The 22,621-nt window shown below is 44.0% G+C and overlaps 1 protein-coding gene and 1 long non-coding RNA gene across 2 annotated transcripts in view; one reads left to right on the top strand and one right to left on the bottom strand.

Moving 5' to 3' along the window:
• LOC126272190 (farnesyl pyrophosphate synthase-like) overlaps nucleotides 1–22,621 on the bottom strand; it is a 246,943-nt gene that overhangs the window by 83,495 nt on the left and 140,827 nt on the right. The window lies entirely within an intron of this gene.
• LOC126272192 (uncharacterized) overlaps nucleotides 12,047–22,621 on the top strand; it is a 133,237-nt gene continuing 122,662 nt past the window's right edge. Inside the window, exon 1 of the long non-coding RNA XR_007549190.1 lies at nucleotides 12,047–12,132. This is a non-coding gene — a long non-coding RNA (uncharacterized LOC126272192). The remainder of the gene's footprint in view (nucleotides 12,133–22,621) is intronic.

Here is a 22,621-nt window from a genome sequence, read left to right as displayed (position 1 = left end):
CAGCAGTGTTCACGAGAATGTACGGCCGCAAAAGACCGGGCTCCGGACGGACATGTGACACTACCGACAGGGAAGACCACCGTGTTCGGCGCATGGCTGTGGCGCATCGTACTGCATCTGCAGCAATCTGAACAGCAGTTGGCACCACAGTGACACAACTAACTGTTACAAATCGGCTCCTTCAAGGACAGATTCCACTAACGCCAAACCACCGCCATTCGCGACTTCAGTGGTGTCAAACGAGAGATGACTGGAGGGCAGCGCTGAGGTCTGTTGTGTTTTTTGATGGGAGTTATTTCTACCTTGGTGTCAGTGAAGGCCGTGGTTTGGTTACAAGAAGGCCAGTTGGGAGCCTGCAACCAACCTCTCTGCGTGTTAGACGATGACCTCGACCTGGTGTTATGGTCTGGGGTGCGATTTCGCTTAACATCAGGAGCACTCTCGTGTTTATTCCACTCATTGACTGCAAAATTGTTCGTCAATCTGGTGATACGACCTGTTGTGCTGCCATTCATGAACAGCATTCCAGGGGGCGTTTTCTAAAAGGATAACGATCGTCCACATACCGCAGTTGTAACCCAACGTGCTCTACAAAGAGTCGACATGTTGCCTTGGCCTGATCGATCATCAAATGGGTCTCCAATCAGCCACATATGTGACATTATTGGACAACATCTCCAGCGTGCAAATGCGCTCCGAACTTGGGTCGATGCGTTATTCGTCTCAAAACCGCATGATTTCTACAGTCGTGGAACCGAAAAGCTACTCTAGCGTTGGCAGACTGTTGTAAACAGTGAAGGAGAATGTTATGTACATCTGTTGCATCTATTGTGTTTATTAAATTTATAGAAAAACACTACGGACTTACGCACTCACCAAACGTATACATGACCGACACCCTGATCTTATTGTACACGTGGAAAATGTAAACATGGTTGATACGAGGACAGTACACTCTTAAAAGGAAAGATGCTGTGTCACACTTTATAGTAAGCTATTTCCTGAAAATGATGTTTCTGGGCGCTTGACGTGTTCCCACCACTCGTCATACGAGGCTACGCCCAGCATTGACGAACATTACCGTTTTTGTGATCCTGGCGTTGTAATGTGGGAAGGCATAATGCTGTATGAGGATACTGACCTCCAGATTTTTTAACATGGTATACTCACCGGTCAACGCTATTATCACACTGTAATCCTTCTTTTCAGGGGTGATTTCGGCTCTGACTTCATTTCTATGGATGACAATGCATGCATCGAGCAGCGCAGTTGGAGAAGCTCTTGGAATAAGAGGACATACGGCGAATGGACTGGCGTTCCCGATCCCCAGATTCAGATTCCACAGAGCACGTATGGTATGACTAGTGAGATGTATTGAAGTGCGTCCACATGCACCAACGACCATCCAACAGTTGTCCCCTGCGCTGGTGGGGGAATGGAACACCCTACCACAAAAACTCCTTATCAACCTTATGGCCAGCACGGGGGCACGTTGCAAAACAGGCATTGTCGTCCTTGTTGATCACACACCCAATTAAGAACCACGTCTCCGCTTTTGTAACGTCCAGGGGACCATCATAAGTCGCGGTGACTTCGGTGTATTTACTGTCTTTGAATAAAAGTCTGATTTCTGATTGTCTCTTTGCATATTTCATTAAGTTGCCTTCTGTGCTACGTCGTAACCAGTCTTTCTATGTATGGGCCAAGTTTCATCGAGCCACGTTTTTTGACAGTAACACACCATGTGAAAGTTATTTTCATCCTTAAGTTTTGCTCACCGGTGTATTAAAAGAAAACAGGTCTTATTAATAGAGACAGTAGACTATCAAAATCGCTGTTGGTTGAAAAGTAGCGACTCTGGTCACGAAAGCTGACAACGACCGGGAGAGCGGCGTGCTCAGCACATGTCCCTCCGTATCCGCGTCCAGTGACGCCTATCGGCTGAGGATGACGTGGCAGTCGGTCGGTACCGTCAGACCGTCCCAGGCCTGTTCGGACGGAGTTAAGTGGTAGCTCAGTTTAGAATTTTAAAATTATTTTTACCTGTAGTAATAAGTATGCTTCGATAAACGTGACTTATGAGCTTAATTTGCATCAAAATAACACACTTATAACGAAAACAATGCGTCAGATATAAAACATTCACGGTGCAGCCGCTTTTGACACATTTCTTGCACCTACATAAGTGACTAGTTTTATGTATTTATTTTATGATGGTTCACAGTTGCATGACGTATACAAGATGGAGGACTAATCAGTGAAAATGTCCAACGAGTGCACGTTTTCCTAAATAGCAAGAATATGTTTCTGTAATGTTTTGGGCAGTCACATCGTGATTTTCAGTGATTTCTGTGAACCAAAGAGAGTTGTAGAGGGCACAAAGTGTAGGGAAGGAGAGCTTGGAGTATATTCAACAACTAATAGAGGTTGTTGGGTGCAAGTTCTAGTGTTTACCAGTCTGAAGACCAATGCCCACTTTTATGTTAAGAATATTATCTGGAACATTTGTAGGTACATTATAGGTAAAGAAATTAGTTCATCAACGTACGGCGGTGCTAGTTGTACATCGTGACATATCAGTATGATAAAAGTAAACATTGACAGCTATAAGCTATAGAAATCAGACTGTTCTCAGAGGTATGGCTGTGTGCATATTGTTTTTGTTCTGTAGCGTTGAATTCGCCAGATAAACGTTTAGGAACCTATTCCCATGAGTCGGTGATCAAGGCTGTTGCACCTGCCGGGGGCGAATGCATAGTGATCACGGAACTGGTTGCTCCTGAGCTGGGCTACTTGAGTTTCCAATCACCGGCATCCCAAAGAGCTTTTACTGTCATTTGTCGCTTTTCTCACCTCTGACAACGTGTTGTGTACATGAAAAATGCTGAGCTGCATAGCAGTCCGGAGTCCATGGCACTTCATGAAAACCGATGGTACTATTACCTCTTCATTATAGGTTTGGGGCTAGCACAAGTCTGAAGCCAGCAGGCAGCTAGCATCTGGGACCAGTTAGACGACCTCGATCAAGCACGCTAAGATTAGTAATCTTAGTAATCTTGTTTCTCACGTTGGCGAATGCCTCTTTAGCATGCTCCGAGTGGCTGATACTTGGTACACCAACGGCAACAAATCATTGGAAACAGTAAGTACCGTAATATACTTAGGAGTAACTATCCAGAGCGACCTAAACTGGAAGGATCACATAAGAAAGAAGGAAAAACATAGCAGATGGCTGCCTGAGATTGACTGAGAAAATCTTAACGAAATACAATCCATCCGCAAAAGAACTGCCCTAGACATCTGCATCTACATCTGTACTCCGCAAGCCACCTGACAGTGTGTGGCGGAGGGTAGTTCTGATATCACTGACTGACATCCCCCCCCCCCTTCCCCGTTACTTTCGCGAATGGCGTGTGGGAAGAATGGTTGTCGACAAGCCTCTGTATTAGCTCTTATTTCTCGAATTTTCTCGTCATAGTCATTTCACGAGACGCATGTGGAGGGAAATAATATGTTGTCCAACTCCTCCCGAAAAGTACTCTCTGGAAATTTCACTAGTGAACTCCGCCGTGATGCACAACGCCTCTCTTGGAGTGTCTGCCACTAGAGTTTGTTGAGCATCTGTGTAACGCTCTCGCGCGGACTAAACGATCTCGTGACGAAAGGCGCCGCTCTTCGTTGGATCTTCTCCACCCTTTTTATCATTCCTATCCGGTAAGGGCCCCAGACTGACGAACAATACTCAAGAATCGATCGAACTAGTGCCTTGGAAGCACTTGTGTAGTGGACGAATTATACTTCCACAACACTTTTTCGGCCGGTTCTTGTATATGCTAATCAGTCTGGGGCCCTTACGTAGTTGGATTGAAAGAGGAGATAGCGAACAACCAACGAAGAACAACGAGTTTCATTGCGGGGTATTTTAGTCAGCGCGAGACTGTTACGACGATTTTCTACATGCTCCAGTGGCAACGTTACAAGAAAGGCGTTGTGCATCGCGAAGAGGTTTACTGTTGAAATTCCTAGAAGGTGCGTTTCTAGAAGAATTGGGCAGTATATTAATTCCTCCAACATATGTCTTACGAAATGACCACGACGAGAAAATCAGAGAAATTAGAGCTCTTACAGAACTTAACCGATTATATTTCTTCCTACGAGCTATTAAAGAATTAAACAAGCAAGGAGGAAAGAGATGAGATAATGATACCAGAAGTATCCCCAGTCATTTGCCAAAGGCGGCTTGCGGAGTATAGATGCAGATGAGATGAAATGCATCTCTTTTTATTTGAAGCCTCTTCAGCGACTTGGGCGTCGATGATGATGGTGACGATGATAAAACAACATAACACCCAGTCGCCGAGAGGAATCGAATCCGGGACTCCATGAGCTAGAGGCAGCAAGGCCTCCATGAGCTTAACTGGCCAGTGTGCAGACACGCCAGGATTAAAAACGCGCTGCGCATTTGGACCAGCTGGTGAGCTCAAGACGACATGAAGGCATGTTGGACATTGTGACTGTATAGCAGGACTACCTGACACGTGCAGAGACGCACGTAGCTCCTACAGTTTTGATTCATCAGCTGCAAATTTCCCACGTGTTACGCATATCTTTCGGGGCGCAGCGCAACCGCGCGTTGCCGCCACTGCAGCAGGCCAGGTGCCCGAGGTCACGGAACCGCAAGTCTTCGCGGGCGGCAGAAGCTGTCTGGGGCTTGCGTAACACTCTACAGGTCTGCGAGCACCAGTCTGGCTCGCTTTCACCGCACAGGAACAATGCACTGCCGCTGCGGCACGCGCCGGCGGCGGGTAACGCGATACGCAGTAAACACCAGACACACTTTGCGGCGAGCGGCGTCAGCTGGGCGGTTACCGTAATAGCTGCCCCTCCCCCTTCCCCCTGTGCGTCTGTGCGTAAGTACTTGTGTGTGTGTGTGTGTGTGTGTGTGTGTGTGTTAATTCGAACAGACCTGTTGCGACAATCTGACAGTTCTCAAAGATATTCGTCGGTCGTAAGGAAACTCTCAGCTTCTATCCCTCCTCTTTCCTCAACGTAGTATGTCAAAAGTGTGTTTATATGTCGCGTAGATGACTTTCATGATTGCTAGTGGTGTGTAGCGTACTTTTGCTGTAACTTTGTGTACGTTCCACTTGGATTCTTTCAAGTGTGATTAACTCTGACGTTCCGTGTTCGGGTTGCAGTCTGGCACACAGTTTTAAATTACAACCAAGTTTCAGTCTGCCAGGAAGTATCAAAACAGTGCACACTCTGCTGAAGAATGAAAGATTCCCTAGTGTCGGTAAGACTTTTATATAGAGTGAACGACAACTCCACTAACAAATGTCAGAGGTGGCAGTATTGTACAAAACAAGAAAAAAAAGTCTTAAGAGCTATGAGCTTTTGTTCGCAGCAGTGAGACATACCCTTCTACTGAAAACTCTTTGCGTTCCACAAAGGGTGAGTCAGAAAGAAAGGTACAAGCTTTGAGGGGTGACAGTATTACTCATTCTGAATTCATATGAAGATCTGACTGCCCGAATCTCGAGGTCGTGCGGTAGCGTTCTCGCTTCCCGCGCCCGGGTTCGAATCCCGGCGGGGTCAGGGATTTTCTCTTCCTCATGATGGCTGGGTGTTGTGTGCTGTCCTTAGGTTAGTTAGGTTTAAGTAGTTCTAAGTTCTAGGGGACTGATGACCATAGATGTCAAGTCCCATAGTACTCAGAGCCTTTTGAAACATTTTTGTAGATCTAACTCCTCAGAACTAATCCGGAATAACCGAACCTTGCCTGTCCCTTTCTTAGCTCATTACGCAAGCCGGCACGCAGCCACAGAAGAATTTGACGCGCATTAGCTGCCCGGGGTGGAGAGAATATGAACAAGGTAACTGACGCCTAAATTGTCGAACCACTGAGGCTGTTCATAATCAGTACTGATAGATTCAGTCAGTACAAGTATGTCTCAGATTCAAAAATGAATTAAAGAAATGCAATAAAACGAGAAGGTCCAGAACATACTGACGCTTTTCAAGCATGAATTTCAGAGCAATAATGCAAGTCGATAAACAAACCCGTAGGAGATAGATCACGAACACATGAAATGTAAACTTATCTCTGTATCAGTTGTGTCTCTGTAATCCATAAAAACCGGACACATGTTATATGGAATGTTTTATTCAGATTAGTCTGTACTATTATCTCTTAAAATATTTACTGTTCCCCTTGAAACACAATGTACATGAAATAATGACGGACAGCAGCATTCAGTGTCTCGGTAAATGATTTTCTTATTCATCAATAATCCAGAAAATTATTTACCATTAATATGTTATATAACAAGTCTGGCTATCTATTGTACTGTATTGTATGTGAACCGGGGGCCTAGAAACGACGGAGTGGCTCCGTCCTCGCCGCAGCCGCAGCGGTTCACAACCCCACGACGACTACCGCAGTCCGCTTCACTCCTCCGCCGGCCCACATCGAACCACTCTTTCATTGTTATTGTGCAGTTCGGCCCCAGGTGGATCCCCCCCAGGGAACGTCTCACACCAGACGAGTGTAACCCCTATGTTTGCGTGGTAGAGTAAAGGTGGTATACGCGTACGTGGAGAACTTGTTTGCGAGGCAGATGGAAAACCGCCTAAAAAACATCCACAGACTGGCCGGCTCACCGGACCTCGACACAAATCCGCGTTAGAACGCACGGCTAACCGGGCGGGCTTGGCTATCTATTACTCATATTCAATATGTGAAAATAACACTGAGTCTGCCGCCATAGGTTCAGGCGGTGGATGTTTTTGCAACATCATGCAAGTAGCGATGTTACCTTGCAACCGCCTCAAACCAAATGCCACTCGTTCCCGTCTTCGCACAGAAATGGGTGACCGTAACAGTAAAATGTAACTGAGTACAGCACACAAGTGTCGTGTCTTATCCCCTTCAGACTGTTTTGAGAGGCCGTACTTGCCACTATTCTTTGCTGTAGCGCTCTACGAAGTTTCTGCAGTACACATCTCGACACAGGTTTTAACAAATTTCATTCTCCATAAGTTTTTCCAGAATGAAGGACAAATTAACTACATTCTCTCTAAAGAATAAAGCGGATGATCCTTTGTTTATCCTTATTATATGAGTAGCTGTTTTCTTACAGATCAGCATTATATCGACGATTAAATCACTAATGTTACCCTTTCGATTAACTTGATATGGACAGCTGTGTAGACGCCATTCCATAAATGTTAATTACATTTTGAAAACTGGTACATCCGCAGCACGACAGCACAAAAAGAAAGATGGGTGTGATTTCTCCTACTACAAAGTGGAAAAGAGTTAAAGGGTCACTTTTTTGAAGCCATGTCATTTTCCTCCTTTACGACGCAGAAGTGAGAAATTTGGCCCAAAGGTACCTACAACCTTCATCTGTAATGGTGCAGAAGCATGGCGTGTAGTGTGACTGCAATTTTCAGTCTGGTATGCAGTTTCGGATCACTCGGCGCCATTCAAAACCATTTGACGACATTTTAAAATGATCCGAAACAGCAAAAGGGTATTTACGATTTTTCAGATCTGTTTTGCCCCCTAATGTGGCGTTATCACGAATGGGAGAGAGGAGCAACCCAACATTGACATGAGCATGAGTAAAATGGCAATGGGTCCCTTTAAGACCCCCCCCCCCCCCCGCAACACCCTTGGTGCCAAAGGCACACCATTGTTGATCACAGATAATCCTTGACCGATTCCCATGCGCCTGCAGGCAGACAATCCATTCGACACCCTTCAGACTCTGCATGTCCACATGCAGTGTAGTGCCACTCAGTTGTACAGTGTTGAAGGTGTTGCCTGCCCACAGGCAGCAATCGGCGAAGAGTTTTCTCTGTTGGGGTTTCAGCACCACAATGCCATTAGAGAAAGACTGAATCGTAGAGTGGATGTTGGAAAGGTCAAAGGTTGTCATCAAGAACGTCGTTCTGTTGTATATCACACTGCTAGTTGTCGTTTTCGACCATGAAATATGTGTAAATGAACGCCCCAAGGGACGAGGAGTTTCGTTGACGCTCTCCAAGCTACACTTTGAGGCCTTTTTATGTCTGAGTGTCACTGTGTCTGAAATGTTTTTGTCAGCCACTCATAAGAAAACTGTGTGACTGCAGTGCTGGGTGTCACAGTTCTGACCTCCACTGCAAAGTTGTCAACAGAAAGGGTGTGACACATCCTACATCTACATTTATACTCCGCAAGCCACTCAACGGTGTGTGGCTGAGGGTGCTTCACGTGACATTGTAGCAATGTGCAGCATTGTGGTGAAATTTGGTGCCAATGTGATCTCATTAACCATATTACACCTCATACGGAACTCTGAGCTCAGTCCTTTTCTTCATATGCGTCGACATCTTGCTGTTTGAAACTTCGGCAAGACAGACGGCGTCACGCTTCTGCACCATTGAGAATGAATTTTGTAGGCGCATTTAAGTCACATTTGAAAGTTCTGAATCGGAATGGGGGAAAAGACAGAGTTTCAAAAAAGTGACCCTTTAATTCTTTTGCGTAGTGTATTTTCTGCATAGAAAGCATTATTACATATTTTATTTTGTATTTTCTAAATTAGTACCGGTATACGTTTTAATAACCTTCAGTTATTAGAGGAGGTAAGGGCAGCAGTGGGTTCCTTGGTTATGGCAATAAGTTATGATGCCTAGTACAACGCTACGGCTTTGATGCTTGGAATATAATGTCGACTGTCTTGAGATCAGAGAAGGCATGTGACCACCTGTGTTACAATTTGCACGTGTTGCGTAATGGTATTAGCACGCGGTGATTGAACTTTAACTTTGGGCACCAACAAAATATGACCAATAATATATATTTGTGCTTGTCACTTCAAAGGCTGTGTATCTTACAAAGCAACTATATGCGGCGATACTAAAAACCACTCTGTCAACCGAAATTTAGAGCTTAAGGACGTGAATGTAATATAGTGTGGTCAAAAACAGTCTGAAAAGCTTGTAAGGGTGTCGCAGGGTAGGTTGTGCTGAGAAATAACCGTCAAGAAAAATATTCGATTTGCTGCGTCGTTTCCAAGTTAATTAACATTGAAGTTAGCCAGTCAGTCTGTTGCGTGCGGAATTTCAAGCCTCCCATCAGAGACGGTGTTGCCAAACGTGTTCTTCTTTTGCTTTCCTAAAATCGAACAAGAGAGCGATACAAAAACTGGACATGAGACGATACTAAGAATCGAACCAAAGCCAAACGCTGAGCAGTCTCGTGCGCTATTATCTACGGTATGAGACCAACTGACACTAACCTGTATCCGGCGCACCGCTTGAATTTGCACGCGCAGTGGCTTGGTTGGCTGACTTCAGTGCTAATTAACTCGGAAACAGCGCAAGGTATCGAATTTTTTCAGTACAGTTATTTCTCAGCACAACTTGCCATGTAACACCCTTACAAGCTTTTCAGACTGTTTCTGACCGTCCTGCATATCGTGAACGGAATGTGTGAATTCAGTTACTTTGTCAGTGGGAAATAATATTACGCAGCACTGAAAAGTCGTTATCCATTTCCCAAGCCGCTTCTTTATATTTTAAAAAATGAGCGTACTTGCGCACATGCATAGATTCATATATTTTGAACCGTACATTATGTAAATTTCTTGATATTTATATCTTGAACTGAAATTTAACTGTGAGTTTTTGAAATAATCCGTCTTGTTTCGAACGCTGTCGAAATATATGACTCTCTAAGCGGAAAACCGCAGAGATGTGGCAAGGAGGATTTGTGGGACATTAATGGTTAACGAGTCCCGATAAGAAGCCATTGGTATTGACTGCGCTTTACAGCTGCAGCTTGTTGAACGGGACACTATTCCTACTTTCACACATTTGTACCGATATATGAGTAGATTTTCAAAATACTAACAGAGCTATTTGTCACAACTATCCTCCGACAGCTGTGTTTCCCATCACTCCCACATATCTATCTGAACAATCGACAAATGCAAGATCGTGCAAATGGGATGAATTTTAGTGTAGTAACACAAGGTAGCGTACAGCAGTGTTCTATACAAATAAAAAGAGGCTGCTCACACTGCTAAGGAACTACTTTTCCTGGCACATTAGTAACCTACAGTTTCTGTACTTGAAGTGTGTCTTTGCGCTGTGGTAAGTTTGGTCCAAGTCAATCGAGTCAATAGCAGTCGAGTAGATTTTGCCGTACGTTTATATCATTGTTGTCTACCGTTTGTGAGTTGTTTCAGTCGTTTCCTACCCTTCAAACAGGTTAGTTTTCTGTATTGTTCAGTGAAAGAACATAATAACAACAGTGTATTTAAGTGAAACCACATAGTAACTGTTGTAGTTTGTAGATTATTTATGAAATAGGGATGTCTTTCAAATTTACGACAGAGGAATACGCCGATATGGTGTTTTTCCAAAATTAAATTCTCGACAACTTCCGTTGAAATCTTTTGTATAATTGCCTGGAATTTAAAAAACAAATTGGGCTAAGTGGTTAATAAATTAAGAATATTGCGAAATTGCTTCTTTGCTTCTCTGGATGTTCTGGAAAACTTCTGCAGATACACGTCTGGGAAATGTTTTATTAGATTCACCAGACCGATAACAACCAAATAAATGGAAATCGTGCTTTACTTTAACCTCGTACAGTTTTGCTATGGCTTCATATTAGCGAAGTTGCTAAATTTCAGGCAAAATCTTTTATTAGCTGTAACTCCGTAACTAAACATTTGCGGACCTATGTTTACATAAACTTTTTTCTTTAGTTTTACTTGTAGAATATCATATTAAAATATTTGCATATCTTCGTGAATCACCCTGTATTTCTAGATTCCTCACTTAATACCATTTCTTGAAATTTATTAAGAAGCATTTCGCGGTATATTTCAGTAAGGCTGTCCCAAGAGTCAATCGAACTGCCTTTCTTTATATACTTTCAATGCCCGTTGCTAGTCGTATTTCATTTTTGTGCCAAACACTTGAGCAATACTGTAGGGCAAATCGCACAAGTGTTTTCTAAGCATCTCCTTGGTAGACTGAGTTCATTTCCCCAGTACCCTACCAGTGAACCGAAGCCTGCTACTTGGTTTGCCTGTTTCGTATTCCCAGAAATTGTCAGACCCCACTTACTTGCATGAACTGACTAATTCCAATTGTGGCTCATTGTACGAGGGACATTCCGAAAGGAAATTTCATCATTGTTATTCTCAAGGAAACTTTCTTACCAAAAACTAATAATGTACTATGGATTATAGATTGTAATGTTTGTTATCACACACATTTACAGTTCAAGATACACGTCTGCCCTATAAATAGGATAAGTGTAGAGCCCTAACTGAGTTCCAGATTTGACCATATTATTCGGTATGCAAGACAAATTATGACCAAATCTAAATGTAAATGTTATGATATATAACACATATTCATTAATCATAGTATTACAGGGTCATATATTCACACAGTGATACATTATCGCGGATTACTTTTCAAAATTATAAACATAGGCTATTCAACACGAATAATTTGAAAAGTAAGTACTTAATGGTTTTAATGGTTATGCTTGTTATGTCTTTCTCCCTTTCTTTTAGTAAATATTGTTTGCTCTTGTTTACTTATCGGATCCAGGTTCTGCCAGACGATGCAGAATAATAAAACAAAAACTTCTAGCAGATTGGTGTGGTTCCTTTAAAACAATGTGTCTCTTATGCAAGCTGTAGTGCACAATTTGATGGAGATTATTATAGTTTTTGCACTTATACTATTGGAGCTTGTCTGTCACTTTGAGAAGTTAACAACCTCGTTATTTGTCACAAGACGTTGAAGTACGTGATATCGGGGCCTGCTTTGAAGGGTGGTGAGGGTGGTAGCAGTTCGGAGCCTGCAGGCCGTCCCCACGTGCGAATCTGCTGTCTGCCTTCACGGCTCTCCCTGAGACCTTGTTGTCCAGATGGCGGTGACGTAGCGCCAAGGTCGCGCCGCTGACCGCCTGTTTTGCTATAAATGCCAAGTGGCGAGACTTGTTCCTGCTACTCTATAACCTTATGCTGCCTGGAATCCGCACTTGACTCTACAGCAGTAGAGGAGTGCGAAAGACAATGGTGGGGTGCAGTTACGAGGGGACTTCAAAAAGTAAGTCACACATTATTTTGAAGACCCAAGTAGCTTTTGTTGAAAGCAGCCCTACATTTCAAAGTGAATCAGATACGAGATCTGTTCCAGAAATTCCGTTACATTCGTAATTCCATTCTGATGTTGTGTTGGAGCGAAATGTGGTTGGCTTCCCTGCACAGGCTTGTGTTTAATGTGTAACTGCTGGAAGTTTCTTTGTTGGGCGTTTGTTAGTTGTTCAGTGCTGTATTGAGTAGAACAGTGTGTCGCCCAGTTTGCGAATTTTAATGTGGCAGTGTTAGAGGAGCAACGCGCCTGCATTAAATTTTACGTGAAACTCGAGGAAACCTTTACAAACTCACACCAAATGACGCAGGAAGCCGATGGTGATAAGTGCTTCAGCCGTGATCGGTGCTGCGAATGGTTCACACGGTTTAAAAATGACCTGACGGATGTTACAGATGATCCTCTTTCAGGACGCCCTTCGACGCTCATGTTAGGAACGTCAACGAAATTGTGCGTGCCAGTCGAAGACTGACTGTTCGAGAAATTGCAGAATGTAACATTTCAGCCGGATCATGTCATGAAGTCCTGACACAGCATCTTGGAATGCATCGTGTTGCAGCCAAGTTCGTTCCATGGCTCATGAGTCAAGACTACGAAGTCCTTCGCCTCGCAATCTATGAAGAGATCGTGCGAATGAGAACGAAATGTTCCTTAAGAGAATCATAACGGATGACGAAACTGGGTCTACGGTTATGATGTTGAGACCAAGGTTCAATCTTCACAAGGAGTCGGAAAAGGTTCTACAAGACCAAAAAAAAAAAAAAAGCTCCTCAGGTCAGGTCAAATGTCAAAGCCACGCTGATAGTTTTCTTTGACTTTAAAGGATTAGTAATGAATTTGCGCCACAGTTTCAAACTGTCAATCGATTAAACTATAGGCGCATGTTGTGCGACGCCTGCGAGCAAATGTGAGAATGCAACGGCCTGAAGTGTGGCGAGACAATTCATGGCTCTTGCATCCGCACACTCATACCTGTTGCTGCGTGACTACTGCACAACAAACGAAATCACTGCGCTGGCTCACCCTCCGTACTCTTCAGACCTGCCCCCTGCGGACTTTTTTATTCCGAAAGTTTAAAATCGCGTTGGAAGGAGGAAGATTTCCAACGATAGACGAGATTAAAAAAACTCGCGGACGGCGCTTCGCGCGTTCGAGCAAGAGGCGTCCCAAGACTACTAAGGAAAGTGGAAACGGCGTTGGGAGCAGTGTATCAATTGTGGAGGAGAGTATTTCGAAGGAGACCACGCACAGTAAGTAAAAGGTGATAAGCGTAGAAAAATGTTGTGGACGAAGTACCGGAATTTTTTGAACAGATCTCGTGGTCGCCAAATCTCCGTAAACAACGGTCGGTACGTTCTACCAGCTGTTCAGTTCCTCGATGATATGAATCCGGTCCTTGGTTAGGGAGCAATTTTAGAGCCGCTGCCTGAACGTCCTCGTCGTCGGAAAATCTGCGCCTGCCGCGAACCACGTCCTCGACTGCCTGGCCATTGTGGTCAATGGCTTTCCGTGCCGATCAGCATCGTCCACTTCTATGCGGCCTTCGTCAAATTGTCGTCACCGCGTCGCTACTGACAGCACGCGACATTGCAGTTGGTCCTTATACCGCCACAAGTTTGTGTGATCTCTGTGCGATTTCACGTTTTTCGCAACGAGAACGGTACTGCACGCGTACCTCATCTTGGAGAACGTTTCCGGGTACCGTGCCAATTCACTCCCACATTGGGGTGCACCTGTTACCTGTACGCATCAGAACTGTGTCTGTAGCGTACCCAGAATATGTACTCTCTTCTGACAACTTGCACTTAGCGTGGGATGACATACGTAACTCACTTTCTGAAGTCCCCTCGCATCAGAATGATTCCCATTAACTACAGTTCGACAGTGAAGGAGGCCTGAATTTTGATCCTATGTGGCCCGTTCTTGAGTATTACTTGAGGATAGGACACCCATAATACAGTGTAGTGATGAAGAGATCGAGAAGATCGAGAAACAGCAGTACAATGTGTTAAGTGTGTGCTCACAGTACGGCAGAGAATGAGATATTTTCAACGTACACTGTCAGGAGAACTACAAAGTAAAGCAGCTTTCCGTTGCAAGATGTGAATGTTGTGCTTCACGTGGACATGAGTGTGACGCGTATGTGTAGAGTGTCGTGTTTGTGCTCTTGATCCACATAATGGAAGAAGTACCCCAAGTGGTTCAGCCCAGCTCAAGTTATCAGTCATGCCACATACGTCAGTATCACAAAGGAGAGGATTGCAATTTAAACAGTAAACGGAAACTGATGCATGGTCTGGAGGGAAAGGTCTTAACATCGCCGCGATTTTTCTATCCGTCGATGGCCAGATACTGGCGGCGGACATTTCTTTCACCACAAACATTCGAACGGGCAACCTCCACACCTTGCGTATCCTTAATATCGTAAGTTAATGACTCTATATCTGCAGCTATACGCTGGTGAACTTGGTGGGAAGCTCCCCCCGAAACGTGAGTGTGCACTTGGTCTTGCGGCATACTCACAGCTTGACTCAGGCTGTCATCTGATGCGAACAGAGACCCCCCACCGACGGTTACACTCAACAACACGCTATGACGGCCTTTACAAGTCAGTCACAACCGTCTCACCTTAAAGGTCCTTGTCCTGCTGATCTTTTCCAGTCTCTCTCGCTCACGTTATTTTTGTCTCCCTGTTCTTCAACCTACTTTGTCCTTGACCGAAGTAGGTGTATTAACACTGCTTACAACGCCACTTCTGTCATAGGTTATGCTACTACAGTATTCTCAGCCCGTCGTAACCTAGCATCACCAACGTATTTTCCATAAGAATTATTATCAAGGGGAGAGGTGGGCGATACTCTATGCCTACCACAAAAAATAAAAAAAAAAGATTTCCTTAAATTTTCTTAAGTTGTATTAACAATAAATTTTAAAATAGGCACTGATTTGTAGTTATTGTTCAGAACCTGAAAATTAATTTTAGAACCATTTTAGCAGTACCAACACATCTTCCATGACCAAGTAACTGTTCCTTATGACCACTAATAAAGAATTTAAAAAACACAAATTTCGTTAACTCTTCATGACTGATATTCACAAAATACTTTTTAAAGAAACATTGTTATGTTGAAGGGCCCACAACATTAAAATATGAATATGAAATGCGCTGTGAAAAGTCACATGCACTACTAAGACTTAAATTTTTGGGTTAAGTTTTACTGAAAATGGTAGAAGGTGTCATAAAAACAATAACATTTTTTTTTATTTGAAAATATATATGTAAGGTTCATGACTAGATAAAAATATTTTGAAAAAGTGGACTTGAAGTCGACCCCTCCCCTCCCTGTCCCCCAGCCCGTCGGTGGTATTGTGAGGGTCAATTAACGTAGCTGGTATGTACTTACAATATTGAGAATATAGAAACAATATTCCGAGCGACAGTGATTCTCATTCAGTTTTGTAAATTTAGAACTATAATATACTCTACTCCTGGTACCATATAAAGATGGAGTATGGTAGTTCAAAAAATATTAAATGTTTGTTTCGGCTACTCTGGAATGAGCACTGCCATTAATTAGACACATTAGATTGTCCTCATAGGAGTCATTAGATGAAAACTGCTAATATTGTAGAGCATCCACAGGTTTCATGCTTAACAATTTTAAAATGTCGGCTCACGTCAGCCACCTATTTACAGTGTAAAAAAAAAAAAAAAAAAAAAAAAAAAAAAACCTATAATTTATGCGCTTCGAAGGTGAAGCCTTCATCTCCAGAGTTACTGTACAAGAAACTTATAAGAGCAACCATATGAAACATAAATAAAAGTAATAAATATAATAAAGTAAAGTAGCCAAGTTATTTTATTATTTTTATCGCTCTTGTTGTGTTTAACATTGGTTATGTTTTACACTGGTTTCTTGTCAGTAATTCTGAAAGTGGTGGCTTGGCCTTCGAAACTTGCAAATTATAGTGCTTTTTACAGAGTAAATACTCGTATGGCTGAGCTGACATTTTAATAATGATTTTTACAACCACGACCTCGTATCAAAAAATGGTTCAAATGGCTCTGAGCACTATGAGACTTAACATCTGACGACATCAGTCCCGTAGACTTGGAACTACTTAAACCTAACTAACCTAAGGGCATCACACACATCCATGCCCGAGGCAAGATTAGAACATGCGACCGTAGCAGCAGCGCAGTTCCGGCCTGAAGCGCCCAGGAGTGCTCGGCCACAGCGGCCGGCGACCTTGTATCCATTATGGATAAAATCAAAGGTCCTGCTTCACAGTTATACATGAGCACATCAGACAAAAAATTAATTAGTCTCTGCCAGGAGACATCAAGCTAATACCGTGTAACATTCAGCGAGGAAGATAGTCAACAGGTTTCTTCAAGTAGCCTGTGTATGCCAGCTGATACCATGCACTGAGTGAATGAGTTTTTTTTTTTTTTTTTTTTTTTTTTGCAAGGCTGAAAGTGACTAAATATCAAGGCCATCAGTCCCTTTAATAATCGGAGCCTAGAGGTTATTCGAAAACCGATCTTTGCAGCATCATCTTATCATCTTAGGTAGGAGAGAAAAACTCAAAGAATAAGGAGCTCTTAGGTAGGAGAGAAAAACTCAAAGAATAAGGAGCTGCAATGAGGAAGGAGTGGGTTTGCCAGTCTGAAGCAGCCGGAGACCCTCCTCCCCCCCCTCCCCCTTTTCCGGTACAGTCCTGTTGTGGGAGATCAACTTCCGCCCTAGTCCAGCAGTCCCGCAGTAACTGCAGACCACTGCTATGCATTGCTGCTGAGGTCCCGTAGAGTTATCAGACTGCGGGGATGTTAACTGCTTCATTTCAACAGCTATTCCAAACAGTCCCACACATTTTGTATGGATTTAGATCGGAAGATTTAGTGGGGTGGGCGAAGTGCCTGAGTGTTCGATAAACCACAAACGTAAGCGTGCAGCCCTGTGTACACTGCTCTTGTCCTTTTGCAAGATGGAAGTGTGCACAGCAAGCTCATCATGAAGACGTAGAAGAAAGGAAATCACTTGTCACTGAGAATGTCGAAATAAAAATACTGGTTCACGTTCGCGGTAACCAGACTGTGCGGGCCAACTGATGGTAGGAAAAACATTTCCAAAACGTTACAGAACCACTACCATCCTGAGATACACCTTCCGTACACTGCGGATAAACACCTCACTGGTCGTCTGTGCAGTCGATGCCTTGCATCATTTGAAAACGGGGGAAAATCGCGAGTCGCCGGACCGCACGACGCTCCTCCACTCAGTGACACCGAGCGAGGTGGCGCAGAAATTCGGGAGGACGACGGTTCAATCCCGCGTCCGGCCATCCTGATTTAGGTTTTCCGTGATTTCCCTAAATCACTGCAGGCAAATGCCGGGATGGTTCCTCTGAAAGAGCACGGCCGACTTCCTTCCCCATCCTTCCGTACACCGATGAGACAGATGACCACGCTGTCTGGTCTCCTTCCCCAAACAACCAACCAACCAACCACTCAGTGACTGTCCACTTTCTATGTTGTTTAGCGCACTAAAGACGTGCACCTTTATTGCGGCCGTGAGCAGTGGCCTGTGCGATATAACCGATGCCAAATGTCCGTTTCATGCAATTTCCTTCAAGTCTTCTCTCGGAACTGGATGAGAAGGACCTATGTTCACTGACAGCAACAATTCCTGCCAAGTTTGAGACCGGATATCATTCACAAGGCGTGACAATCGTCTCTATTTCCTTTCGGATAGCATCTTTTTTATGATCATTGTCCTTATGGTGTTTTACATGGCTACGGGTGGTACACCAATCCTTTTGCAGACAGCCGAGGCAGCATGCACTGGTACCCCGACAAGTCAGGCTACTTCACTTACGGCGTGATCACGGCCACGTACATATACGTCAGCTGATACCTGGCACTCCGTCGCGCGTCTCTATGTCGACCCGTCTCGCTGCGCACCATCCATACAAGCAACTGGTACATACACAACACATCATTCCTACGACATTCGCCAGCGCTGAAGGGTCACACGACCGCCCAGTGCCAGTTCTATGCCATTTACAGAGCCCCAAACTGACCAGTGTCCCCTTTTAAAGGGTGAATAATGTTCAGTAATGTGAGCTTCTATCAGGCTGCAAAGGAAGACTCAGTTTTTGTAAAAACCACTTGTATTCAAGACCGAATTCCGATGGATTTTTTTTGCACTATATGTTTCTCAAGCAGTTACCTGAAGAGAAAATAAAAAATGAGCACAAATAAACATTTCGAGCAAAAATCGTGACAAGTTACTGGTAGTTCTAGAATTTGCCTCGATTCACGCCGAAGTCGTATCGTTGGAATAGCCAAGAAAAGTCTAACAAACGGTGCAATGATACTTCCTGGTAGATTAAAACTATGTGCCGGACCGAGACTAGAACTCGGGACCTTTGCCTTTCGCGGGCAAGTACTGTACCAACTATTTTTTTTCTCTTTTTGATACAAGTTATTCTCAACGGGAGTAGAACCGTCGCCTCATATACGTTCGTCTTACGAAACTCGAACGCCAACCACTTTTTTTCTGTTCATTTTGTTCGATATTGCTCATTGCGTTTGATCTGGGCGGACGTCAAAATGCATCCGTTCAAGTTGATTGTTGATTCTTTGACTCAGTTTTTTTTTATTACAGAGACCATGCAGCCCGCTGACTGAACACGCTGAGCTACCATGCCGGCTCCCCAACAGGGACTCGAACCTGGGATCTTCTGCTTACATGGCAGACTCTCTATCCCTCTTTTTTTTTATAATATAATTTTTGTTCGTTTTTTCGTTCGTTGCATCTGCTTGGGGCGGATGTCGCAAGAAAGCCGTTTCAGTTCGTCGTTGATCCATTACCTCAGTTTTTTTATAACAGAGGGCAGCTAACCCTCTGACCGAACACGCTGAGCTTCCGTGTACCAACTGAGCTACCCAAGCACGACTCACGCCACTTGTCCGCGAAAAGCAAAGGTCCCGAGTTCGAGTCTCGGTCCGGCACACTGTTTTAATCTGCCAGGAACTTACATATCAGCGCACACTCCGCTGCAGAGTGAAAATTTCATTCAATCGGTGCAATCTTTGCAGCAAATGTACGAAATATTTATTGTACAACACATTGACGCCAAACAGGCCTTGTTAACAACATACGTGTAATCATATCGTTTATTCAGTGTAACACACTGCAGTAAGGGGCTGGCAGTTCTTTGCAGCGGCCTGCCTAGGTACCCATCAGTCCAAAAAGTTTCGACACTGTAGTAATAAAAAAAAGAAAGAAATAGAGGAAAGTTAAGATGGTAGTTTTAATGCTTCCCTTGTTCTACATAGTCTCTCCTCACTTGAGTACGATGCACAGAACATACAAATTATTAAGTGAAACTGCCATAAAAGTCGTTCTGTGTGATGTTGTTCAACTCACATTCACACTGGCCTGAATATCGGTTATGTTGTCAAAGCGTGGACGCTTCATGTAAACTTCTGCACTTGTTCGTTTTGTGGTAGGTTCATATTAGTAATACTAGGTCTCGTCAACTGTGATGGTTGTTTTCCAGAAGAGAATTGTCCGCGTTTTGCATTTCAGTCAAGTCGCGGCAGGCGTCCACGCGTCGTTGTTTTGCTCGAGAATCAAGGTGTGCAGGAAGAAATTTGCACACACTTTGTTCTTCTTCAAAACATTATGAAGAAAGTCTTCGACACTCGACTTAGAGATGTTGCTACATTGCGGTTTGCGACACGACTGCGTTGACATCGTACGGTCCAAATTCACTGCTTATCACTCCCGCTCACAACTGACTGGTCGAATGCACATTTGGAGTTTACTGTTATTCAAGTTGTCATCCTGGTAACTGCGCTAACGTCGCTTAGACGCCAGGAATAAAATCAGCCTCGGAACTTTTTCGACGGATGTTGTGTATTTCCAGGGGAGTATGGGCAAGTGCATTGTCCGCGAGCAGGTAGCAGGCAGGGCAGCCGCGGCCCGCTTTGCAGACACAAGAGGCCCCGGCTTTCACTCGAGCCACGCTGGGAGGGTCCAGGACGAGACGTGCTAGCCGGCACGTATGCACGTGCAGCCGCGGCGAGGAAGCCCGCCGGAGGCCTTGGCGGCGACCCACCAGCTGGCTAGACCGGTTCTTCCGCCGGCAACACTGTGCCAGCTTTTTAAAGGCTGTTACGTTGTCCTCCGAGGTCGCGAAACTGCCTCGTCATGCAGCTCGCCATTAAATGTTTACGTGTTCACTGTGTAGTTGCTACAGTCACAGAGACAGTAGAAAGGTCAACAAATGTAAATTTAAAACGTCCTAATTCAAAGCGAACAGGAAGGAGAGGAAAATGAGTTGAGAGATATGATACGGCGAGAAGAATTTGACAGAGAAGTGGGACACCTAAACTGGAACAAGTCCCCTGTAGTAGACATGTTCTCAAAATTACTGAGATTCTTGGGAGAGCCAGCTATGACAAAAAATAATTCCAACTCCAAAGAAAGCAAGTGCTAATAGGCCTGCATGTACCCGAACTATCAATCTAATAAGTCAGGGTTACAAAATACTGACACGAATTATTTACAGAGGAATGTGTGTGTGTGTGTTCGTGAATTCCTAAGGGACCAAACTGCTCAGGTCATCAGTCCCTAGACTTACACAGTACTTAAACTAACTTATGCTAAGAACAACACACACACACACACACACACACACACACACACACACACACACACACACATGCAAGAGGGAGGACTCTAACCTCCGGCAGTCCGTGACATGGTGCCTCAAACCACGCGGCGAGGAATGGAAAGTCGACCTTGTAGACGATCAGTTTGAATTCCAGACAAAGGTAGGAACACACAAATATTAGGAAGTACAATTTGAAATTATTTATCTGGAAGGTAGCATAGTACAGAGGCGTAACGTGGACAATAAGCAGTTCAGACAAAGTGAGAACAGACGCTTTTGAAATGCTTAAGATGGGTGGATAGATCGAGTAACTAATGAGAAGACGCTGAATCTAATGGAAAAAAAGTTTATGACACAACTTGACTAAAAGAAGGGATCGTTTGATCATGATGTATCAAGGAATTGTCAGTTTGGTAATGGGGGGAAGCATAAGAGGTAACAACTGTAATAGAAGACCAAGCGATGAATACAGCAAGCAGGTTCATATGGATGTAGGTTGCACTACTTATTCGGAGATGGAGAGGCTTGCTCAGGTTACAATAGCGTGAAGAAACTAATTTTCGGACTGAGCACCAAAACAACAACTATTACCACAGATTTACACCTACCATGTAGACAAAATCTGAATGGAAATTCTAAGAGAAAGTAATTGACAGATCGTGACGCACAGTGTGAAAAGTAGTTCAAATAATGAAAACTGGTAACTACAATTATACCTACATGTACTTTATTGTAGCTAACCTTTACTGTAATGGAAGTAAACACACTGCCAATAATGTAATAACATTGAAACATGGCTCATCAAAAGCGGAAAGCAATAGAAATGTGTGTTGCTCCATGAGGCATGTCGCTACCTCTGGCCCTTAGCGCCGGCCGAAGTGGCCGAGCGGTTCTAGGCGCTTCAGTCTGGATCCGCGCGACCGCTACCGTCGCAGGTTCGAATCCTGCCTCGGGCAGGGATGTGTGTGATGTCTTTAGCTTAGTTAGGTTTAAGTAGTTCTAAGATATAGGGGACTGATGACCTCAGAAGTTAAGTCCCATAGCGCTCAGAGCCATTTGAACCATTTTGCCCTTAGCAGTGTTGCCAAACAAGCATCAACTAATTCACGAGTTTCTAAAAGTCTCAAAGTATTTTTCATGTTTGTTGTCGCTTCGTTAGTCACCAAACCCAAATATATTTATCTTTTCAACTGAGAGAAGCAATTAATTGCATCTATCTTTCTCAATTATTTGTTGTATACACTGAGATGGCATAGTCATGGGACACTTTCTGATATCGTGTCGGACCCCCTTTTGCCCGCCGTAGTGCAGCAACTCGACGTGGCATGGTCGTAACAAGTTGTTGCAACTCCTCTGCAGAAGTATTGAGCCATCCATAATTGCGAAATTGCTGCCGGTGCAGGATGTTATGCACGAACTGACCTGTCGATTATGTCCCATAAATGTTCGATGGGATTTATGTTGGGCGATCTGGGTGGCCAAACCATTCGCTCAAACTGTCTAGAATTTTCTTTAAACCAATCGCGGCCTAGTAACACGACATCATTGTTTGGAAGTACAAAGTGCATGAATGGCTGCAAATGCTCTCCAAGTAGCCGAACATAACCACTGCCAGTCAGTGATTGGGTCAAATGGTTCAAATGGCTCTGAGCACTATGGGACTCAACTGCTGTGGTCATTAGTCCCCTAGAACTTAGAACTACTTAAACCTAACTAACCTAAGGACATCACACACATCCATGCCCGAGGCAGGATT

Source organism: Schistocerca gregaria, chromosome 5 (genome assembly GCF_023897955.1).
Source record: "Schistocerca gregaria isolate iqSchGreg1 chromosome 5, iqSchGreg1.2, whole genome shotgun sequence".
Lineage (NCBI taxonomy): Eukaryota > Metazoa > Arthropoda > Insecta > Orthoptera > Acrididae > Schistocerca > Schistocerca gregaria.
The sequence above is the reverse complement of the archived record's forward strand: the minus strand, read 5'-3'. Positions and strand labels throughout refer to the sequence as shown.